This window comes from Leuciscus leuciscus (genome assembly GCF_965113295.1).
Source record: "Leuciscus leuciscus genome assembly, chromosome: 6".
NCBI classification, from domain to species: Eukaryota; Metazoa; Chordata; class Actinopteri; order Cypriniformes; family Leuciscidae; genus Leuciscus; species Leuciscus leuciscus.
Window position 1 is genome coordinate 14351163 of NC_138730.1, and position 9069 is coordinate 14360231.

A 9069-nucleotide genomic window follows, 5' to 3' on the forward strand; every position below is an offset into this window, starting at 1 on the left:
TTACTCATATCACAGTATGTGAGGCACACTATTCCTTTACAACAAGCTAAGCTACTTGATCCTCATATACTCTCAGTATCTTTCAATAAAATACACCTGTGTCCCAATGGACAACTACATAACTAAACATAAACATACATAAATAACAACTCACCGTCAATATCTGCTCTGTCTATATCGGTTGCTAAATATCACTGGACAGCTTCGAACAACAACACCAACTGCGCATCTCTTCCGGGTAATATAAATAAAGGGCTGCCGTTGCATCATGGGAACTGGAGTTTTGGTGCGCACTCAGGCTCGAAGTGTCCAATTTAGTCGTAAATCAGAATCATTAAGTGTGAATATTGATGCAAATGTAATTTAACTCGTTTTTATGTAAGTAATTATATAAAATAAGTAGCCTAATATTTTTATTTTTATTCAATAATACAACTTAAAAAAAATTAAAATTATGTGAAAAGTTAGCTTAGAAAACAAGTTCAATAAAAGATTAAATAAATATGAAATCCCTTACACTCCTAAAACTTCCTCCGGCTTATACGGGTCAAGTGACCGAAACATCGCCAATAAATATTTATTGTGACGGTGCAAGTTTGAGTAGAATGCGGGATTTATATTTTTTCTAATCATTAACCCTAAACAAATGTTTTATTAGTATTATTATTTATGGGTTTGTTTGCTTATATATGCATTTGTTAGTTCGATGATAAAGTTTCTAAATAATAATAATAATCATAAAATAAAATAAAATAAAATAAAACAACAACATTTAAGTTAAAGATAGAAAAGGAGCTAATGGCATTAAAGCATTAAGGAAATGACACTATTATTTAAATCACCATGACATCATAGCTGGATTATAAAACACAGTGTGACCCGGACCGTTTGCATTAGCCTACTGCGATTTGTCGCTGGGATGGATATGATTTACACACTCATCTGCGGACTGTTCATAGTCAGTCTGTCACTTTACGCAGAACCACTCACCACAGTCCAGAACAAGGTTTGTGGATTTTAATGCACGTTATGTTGGTAAAGAAAGTTGCTGCAAATTATGTTATTTTCCTTCTTTGTATTATACGCGATATAAAGAGCTATAGCCTAAACATTTCCTTTTTTTATTTTTATTTTTTGTTCTTTTTTATTTATTGCATAGGATGACAGCAGGTTACATTTAAAGCAAACGAATACCAGCTGTTTCTTTGGTTAAAAGTGTTATTTTTCACGGAATCTTTCATTTATTTTTAAATTGCAGTCCACAAAAGCTGTCCCGGTAGAGAACAGGAGCACGCGACCAGTGAGGAATGGAACCGAGGACGCGCGAGCTCTGAACAAGTCTCGCGCAGCGAAAGAGCCGCAAGATCTGGACACGAGCGCCAAAGGCGCGAGACAGCTGCCGTCATCAGGAGATCAGTCTAATTCACGCAAAAAACAACCCCCCAAAAATAGAGAAAAACGGAAAAACTGCTTCGGTTTCAAGATGGATAGAATAAGTGATGTAAGTGGAATGGGTTGTAAAAGTGACTGAGGGGCACACGAGCACTAATGGTGCAGAAATTAACAAAATGCAGAATACAGAATGAACACGAATCAACGAATGAGTTGCTGAGTCAGTTATGATATGTATTGCAACAATGGGGATGTTGTATCATTCCTGAAGAATTAGTCTTACTGGTTAACTGTAATATATTAATATGTAATATTGCGTAAATGTTCCAATCATATTGCATTTGGAATTCCAGAAAACAACCATACACGACATTTTGTGTCTCATCACTGTGGAGTAAACTGGAATAAGTGATTTCTGCCCTGTTGAATTTTGTGTTGTTTAGAGACATGTATAAGGCTTAAAGTTTGTCTAATGGCCTTTTTAGCTTTGAAGACTACTCCAAAAATTTTACATTGAGAATAAACGAGTTAATGTTTGAAAAACCGAGACTATAAGAAAATAATATTTGAATACACAGTATTTTTAGTGTCTTTTCTTATTTAACTCATAATGATTTTTATTAATGAATACTTTCTTTTTTTCTCAGAAAAACTGCTGACAGTTTTTACAAAATCATGATTTCAGTCATATTTGTTGAAAAATAAACTATATTTCTCTCCACTTTGCTGTAGAGAATACTATGAGGTCTGTGATGGAGATGATCCTTTTTATTAAGATATGGAATTGATTATGAGGGAAATATAAAGGACGGGTTATACCCAACATCACTGAAAAAAAAGATTTTTGCTGCTTGTTCAAACTGCTTAATTAAAATTAGCTTAAGCAACACAATTGTTTTGTCCTAACTTAATTTGATTGTGTTCGGTCTGCTAAAATATATGTAAAATTTAAGTTTACTTAATCCGTTTGTGTTGGATTACATGAATGATTTGTGTTGCATTAACTGAAACTGGGCGGTGCTTGTTAGTTCCCAGCATGCTTCGCATATGGTTGAATTAAGACAGAATAAATGTTAAAATTAAGTGTTATTTTATGTTTTTTTGAGAAAATGGGAATACTTGATAGTGTGTAATTGTGTTTAATGTTCAATTACATTGGAATTATTAGAACCATTTAAATTAGTGGGTTGCATTGTGGAGAAGAGTGGAGCATTTTCTTTAAGATGCTACTATGTGCTACTGTTAGTAATTAACAAGCTAACGGTCTAATTGACGGTCTATCAATTCAACCGTATGTCACTGGAATAGATGGGATCTTAATGGATGGATGAATGAACATATAAATGTAAGAATCTGAATCATGTCAGGAGGAAGCCTTTAAAAATTTACTTTGAGACTACTTAAGTGAGTAGCTTAAAATGACTTCATTCCATGAAGTTGAAGTTACATGAACAAATTATGTTTGTTTAACGTAACCCAGTTATGTGGAACCTGTTGACATAAAAAAGTTAATTAAAGCCAACATATAATTTTTTTGAGTGATGAGAATGTGAATTCATTTAAAAAACATGAACACTTTACACTTTACAATCAAATTATGTGTAACATCTAATTAATTTAACTTACACGGGAAAGTTTCCTAGACATTTCCTGAACATGATGAATGCTGGGATACGCTTAACATCAAATACCACTTGGTATATTAGAGATAGGCCTTGTCCAAATACCCACACTTGCGGTCTTTGCACTTGACAACTTGTCTACTTGCATGACGTATTTCCTCTATTTGGCCTAAGTGTTCAACTAGGCGTAAAGACTTCAAGTGTGTGTAGATCTTTTGATTACTCGATGGGACACACTTATAGTCTTGCAAAAAATGCAAGTGTTTACAGAGCTTTTATTTATTATATATTCAATACTTTGCATTTTGAAATAAACTTCTACATGTCTGTTCAGTCACTATGTAATTAACAGAAGACACAAATTTAAAACAGTTGCAAATATTGTACAAAATAGGCCATAACATACTCATCTTTACACCAATAAAATATGCAACACTTTATGTTTTTACCAAATTATATGTATCCAATTCATTTAAATTACAGTGTAATGTTTTCCTCGACATCTCGCGATTTCGGGGCACATGAGTTCCCGAACATGATGCATGATGGGATACGCTTACCCTCGAATACCGCTCCGAAGCTGTATTCGAGACTGTGTGGGTTTAGTGTGCATTAAGGGCACTGCACTTTGGCATTTTTAAGACATGGGACAGTCTTGCACACTTACTTCCTGTCGCGTGCACGCACTCTCAAGTGGCCAAGACAGCAAGTGTGGGTAATTTTGTCAGACCCCAAAGTTTTGCTCCAACCCTAATTGATCTTTGGAAGGCAGCATATCTGAGGGATGCACTTAGTGTATCCCTTGCGTCCTTCAATCACTCATTTCATCCAAAATGAAGTTTTATTAATATTTCCATGCTGTGACCGTGGGGACAGGAGCATGTGTGACGCAGCCACTCGCACCGTCTCATAGCATTCAATGCCGAGGAGGAGTCTAGCCAGAGGCCTCAGAAGGACTGAAGGACACAGCCTATGGCAGGCCGTTTTAGCATTTAATGCCCCTGGCTGTACTAGTCGTAACTTCGTTTTAACTAGTCAAATTTCAACTTCCACTTGACTTGTCTTAACTGGATTTAAGACAACGTGATTATGTCTGGTCATAATTGTCATAATTCAGGGGCGGAAGCAATATGCAAGTAAAACTCTTTTATTGTTGGTCAGAAGACACAGCAAAAACACACGGGTGGGCTGGTGGCGCAGGGACTTGATGGTCAGCGTGGAGGTGAAGACAGGTGACGGTGAATCCAGTGAAGTGAACATCCAACACGACGAACACCACGAAAACACCGAACAGGACACGATCTGGAACTGGAACAGGAACTGGAACAGCAGACGACGACAACACACTGAGGACACCAAAACCAACGATCTGACAGGGAAAGGAGAGTGCGATGAGTTTATATAGCAGAGATGATTGATGGTAGCTGATGAGGGGAATGAGATCAGGTGGAGTGCTGATCAACTGAACGAGCAGCCACGCCCACTCACACACACCCACACACACAAAACAACAAATACACGAGACACGAAGAAACCAGTGAATTCATGAACCGTGACAGTACCCCCTCTCCTAGGAACGCCTCCTGGCGTCCCCAGACTCCCTTACCTGTCGATTGTAATCATCGATAAGAGAGTGATCCAGGATGTCTCTGGCAGGAACCCAACTCCTCCGGACCGTAACCCTCCCAGTCCACCAAGTACTGGAATCCGCGTCCCCTCCGCCTTGAGTCCAGAATGCGATTAACCGAATACGTAGGTTCCCCTTCTACGAGACGCGGCGGGGGGGGAACCGGGACGGGCGGATTAAACTGAGAACGAAACACGGGCTTGATTTTGGAAACATGGAAGACGGAATGAATCCTCCTGTACACTGGAGGGAGTTTGAGGCGGACTGCCACCGGGCTAATGATCTTGGTGACAGTGAATGGGCCAATAAATTTGGGAGCTAGCTTATTAGAGACGGAGCGGAGAGGAATGTTCTTAGTAGAAAGCCACACTTTTTGACCAACGACGTATACGGGAGGCTTAGACCGGTGGCGATCGGCTTTAGCCTTGGTGCGCGCTCCCGCTTGGAGTAGAGTCTCGCGGGCTCTAGTCCAAGTGTGGCGACACCTCTGGACAAAGGCGTGAGCGGAGGGGACCGCGACTTCGGATTCCAGACTAGGAAAAATTGGTGGCTGGTAACCTAGACTACACTTAAACGGCGATAGGCCCGTAGATGATACTGGTAACGAATTGTGGGCGTACTCCACCATTGACAGTCGTTGGCTCCATGAGGAAGGATTCTTGGAGACCAAACATCGCAACGTTCTCTCCAAATCCTGGTTGGCTCTCTCAGTTTGGCCATTGCTCTGGGGATGAAACCCTGAGGACAGACTAACAGTCGCACCCAGTAATCTACAAAATTCTTGCCAAAATTTGGACACAAATTGGGGTCCTCTGTCGGAGACCACGTCTGTCGGGAGGCCATGTAGCCGAAAGACGTGGTCAACGACTGTTACCGCTGTCTCCTTGGCTGAGGGTAATTTGGGCAAGGGAATGAAATGGACCGCCTTCGAGAATCGGTCCACCACGGTCAAAACTACCGTGTTACCCTGAGAGGGTGGGAGGGCGGTGATAAAATCTAGAGCGATGTGGGACCAGGGTCTCGAAGGGATCGGCAGCGGTTGAAGGAGCCCATCTGGGGGTCGATTGGAAGTCTTACCAGTGGCACAAACTGAGCAAGCCAAAACAAAACTGTGAACGTCACGAGCCATACGTGGCCACCAAAATCGTTGCTTAACTAAAGACGTGGTACGACTGACTCCTGGATGACAAGCCATATTGGAACAATGACCCCACTGAATGACGTTGGACCGTAATTGCTCTGGCACAAATAACCGGTTCGGTGGACAACCGGGCGGAGGCGTTACCCCTTCTAAGGCCGTTCTGACCTTCGATTCGACCTCCCATGAGAGTGTGGAGACAATTAGGGACTCCGGAAAAATGCACTCGGGAGTAGACGGGCGATCGGAATGGTCAAAAATACGTGACAAAGAATCGGGCTTGATGTTTTTGGAGCCCGGGCGGTACGAGAGAGTAAAGTCAAAACGTCCGAAAAAAAGTGCCCACCGAGCCTGCCTAGAGTTCAATCTTTTAGCGGTTCTAATGTATTCCAGATTTTTATGATCAGTCCATACGATAAAAGGTACCCCCGACCCTTCTAACCAGTGACGCCACTCTTCCAATGCTAACTTGACTGCCAACAACTCTCTGTTACCAATATCATAATTACGTTCGGCAGGGGACAAACGATGAGACAAAAACGCGCACGGATGCATTCTGTCGTCTGTAGGAGAACGTTGGGATAACACTGCACCTACCCCCACCTCTGACGCGTCGACCTCCACCATGAACTGACGTGATGGATCAGGGGTAACTAGGATGGGGGCTGAAACAAAGCGGCCTTTCAGTTTGGCAAACGCAGCCTCGGCTGCGTCTGACCACCTGAACGTAGTTCTGGGGGAGGTCAAGGCGGTCAGAGGTGAGGCTAGTTGGCTGAAATTGCGAATGAACCGCCGGTAAAAATTGGCGAACCCCAGAAACCTCTGTAGGGCCTTACGGGAATCCGGACTTGGCCAATCCACCACAGCCTTAACCTTCTCAGGATCCATACGCATCCCCTCAGACGACACAATGTACCCTAAGAAAGGAACAGACTGTGCATGAAAAGCGCATTTCTCCACCTTGACAAAAAGACCATTCTCTAACAACCTCTGAAGCACTCGTCTGACGTGCTGAACATGTTCCTGGAGAGACGAAGAAAAAATCAATATGTCATCCAGGTAGACATAAATGAACTGATCGACCATGTCTCTGAGCACGTCATTGACGAGTGCCTGGAAGACTGCTGGACTATTGGACAGCCCAAAAGGCATAACCAAATATTCAAAGTGCCCCCTGGGGGTGTTAAACGCAGTCTTCCATTCATCCCCCTTCCTGATGCGGACCAAATGATAAGCGTTACGTAAGTCCAGTTTTGTGAAGACCGACGCTCCCTGCAACCTCTCGAAGGCTGAAGACATCAACGGCAAAGGATAAGTATTCTTTACCGTGATGTTATTCAGCCCTCGGTAATCAATGCAAGGTCGCAGAGAACCGTCCTTCTTCCCCACAAAAAAGAACCCCGCCCCCGCAGGAGAAGAGGAAGGTCGGATGAATTTGGATGCCAGAGAATCAGAAATATATTTCTCCATGGCCTCCCTCTCGGGAATAGATAGAGAGTAAAGCTTGCCTTTAGGCGGAGACGTACCTGGCAGTAGATCTATTGCACAGTCATAGGGACGATGCGGAGGGAGAGAAGCAGCCCGAGACTTACTGAACACTTCCTTCAGGTCCAGATACTCCGCGGGCACGTTTGATAAATCCACTGCCTCCTCCTGAAAAGCAGAAACAACAACAGACGGACAGGCAGACACAAGACAGGACTCATGACAAAAACTGCTCCACTCCAACACTGATCTCTGCTGCCAGTCAATCTTGGGGTTATGCTTGATTAGCCAGGGATGACCGAGAACGACAGGTGCAAGGGGGGAGTCCAGGATGTAAAATGAGGTAGTCTCTGTGTGATTGCCGGATACAGTGAGTGTAATGGGTCCAGTGGTGAATGCGATGGTGGGAAGGGCTTGACCATTGAGGGTGTGCACAGCAATGGAATGGGTGAGTGGTAACAGGGGAACGTGAATCTTGTGAGCGAATGTGTAGTCCATGAAGTTACCTTCTGCCCCGGAATCCAAAAGTGCAAGACAGTCGTGAGTGTTGGCTGACCATCTAAGTCTTACCGGAAGGAGAGTTGATGTTGATGAGGTCTTCTCAGCGGAGATCCCACCCGACAGTAGCCTCAGATTTACTGCCGGGCTTGCCCTTTTACCGGGCAGTTGTAAGCGAAGTGACCAGCAGTCCCACAGTACAGGCAAAGGCCCTGGGATCTCCGCCTTTCCTTCTCCTCCCGGGAAAGCCGAGCTCGCCCGACCTGCATGGGCTCGTGATCGTGGACGGGGCTGACCGCGTCCCCGCCGCTGGCTTGCGTGGTCTCCACGGTGGTTGAAGCCCGAACCGGTAACCTCATCCGTTCAACACGAGAGAGACGAGAATCCACGCGAAGCGCCAGGTCGATGAGTCCGTTGAGTGTAGCGGGTAAATCCAACGCGTAGATTTCTCTCAGGACGCGGTCAGCCAGCCCATGCAGGAACATGTCCCACTGCGCTTCCTCGTTCCATTGACACTCAGCCGCCAAGGTCCGGAACTCAATGGCATAATCTGATACGGATCTGCTTCCTTGCTTGAGATCCGCCAGGGTTCGTGCTGCTTCTCTTCCCGCGACCGCGCGGTCAAACACCATCTTCATCTCGGCGGCGAGTGTCTGGAACGAGGAACAACACGGATCTTGATTCTCCCACACCGCCGTCCCCCACAGAGCTGCCCTCCCAGTCAGCAGTGTGAGTACGAATGCCACTTTGCTTTGTTCTGTGGCAAATGTTCTGGGTTGCAGAGAGAAATGCATAGTACAGCGTGTTAGAAAAGCTCTGCAAAAATTTGGCTCACCACTGTAGGGTTCAGGGACCGGTAGACGGGGTTCTGACTGGGAGGCGCTTGATGGTGGAACTGGGGGAGCGGCCGGTGTGGGTGGTGGCGCAGTGGGAGCTTGTAGATGTTGAAGCTGCTGGGTGAGCTCGGACACCTGCGCCACGAGAGCTTGAATGGCCCAACCCGACTCCGTAGATGTCCTCTCTTGAGCCTCTATCCGAGAAATGGTTACTCTGATGAAGTCTTCAAGCGAAGAGGATCCACTTGCTGCTCCCATCGTCTGGTCAGATCGTTCTGTCATAATTCAGGGGCGGAAGCAATATGCAAGTAAAACTCTTTTATTGTTGGTCAGAAGACACAGCAAAAACACACGGGTGGGCTGGTGGCGCAGGGACTTGATGGTCAGCGTGGAGGTGAAGACAGGTGACGGTGAATCCAGTGAAGTGAACATCCAACACGACGAACACCACGAAAACACCGAACAGGACAC

The 9069-nt window shown here is 44.5% G+C and overlaps 1 protein-coding gene across 2 annotated transcripts in view; it reads right to left on the reverse strand.

The window, feature by feature from the left end:
• The window catches only part of dis3l2 (DIS3 like 3'-5' exoribonuclease 2), a 57667-nt gene extending 57428 nt beyond the window's left edge, over positions 1-239 (reverse strand). For both annotated transcript variants that reach the window (XM_082173950.1, XM_082173949.1), the window contains exon 1: positions 155-239. The gene's annotated coding sequence lies outside the window, so the exon portion shown is untranslated. The remainder of the gene's footprint in view (positions 1-154) is intronic.
• Positions 240-9069: the final 8830 nt, after the last annotated feature.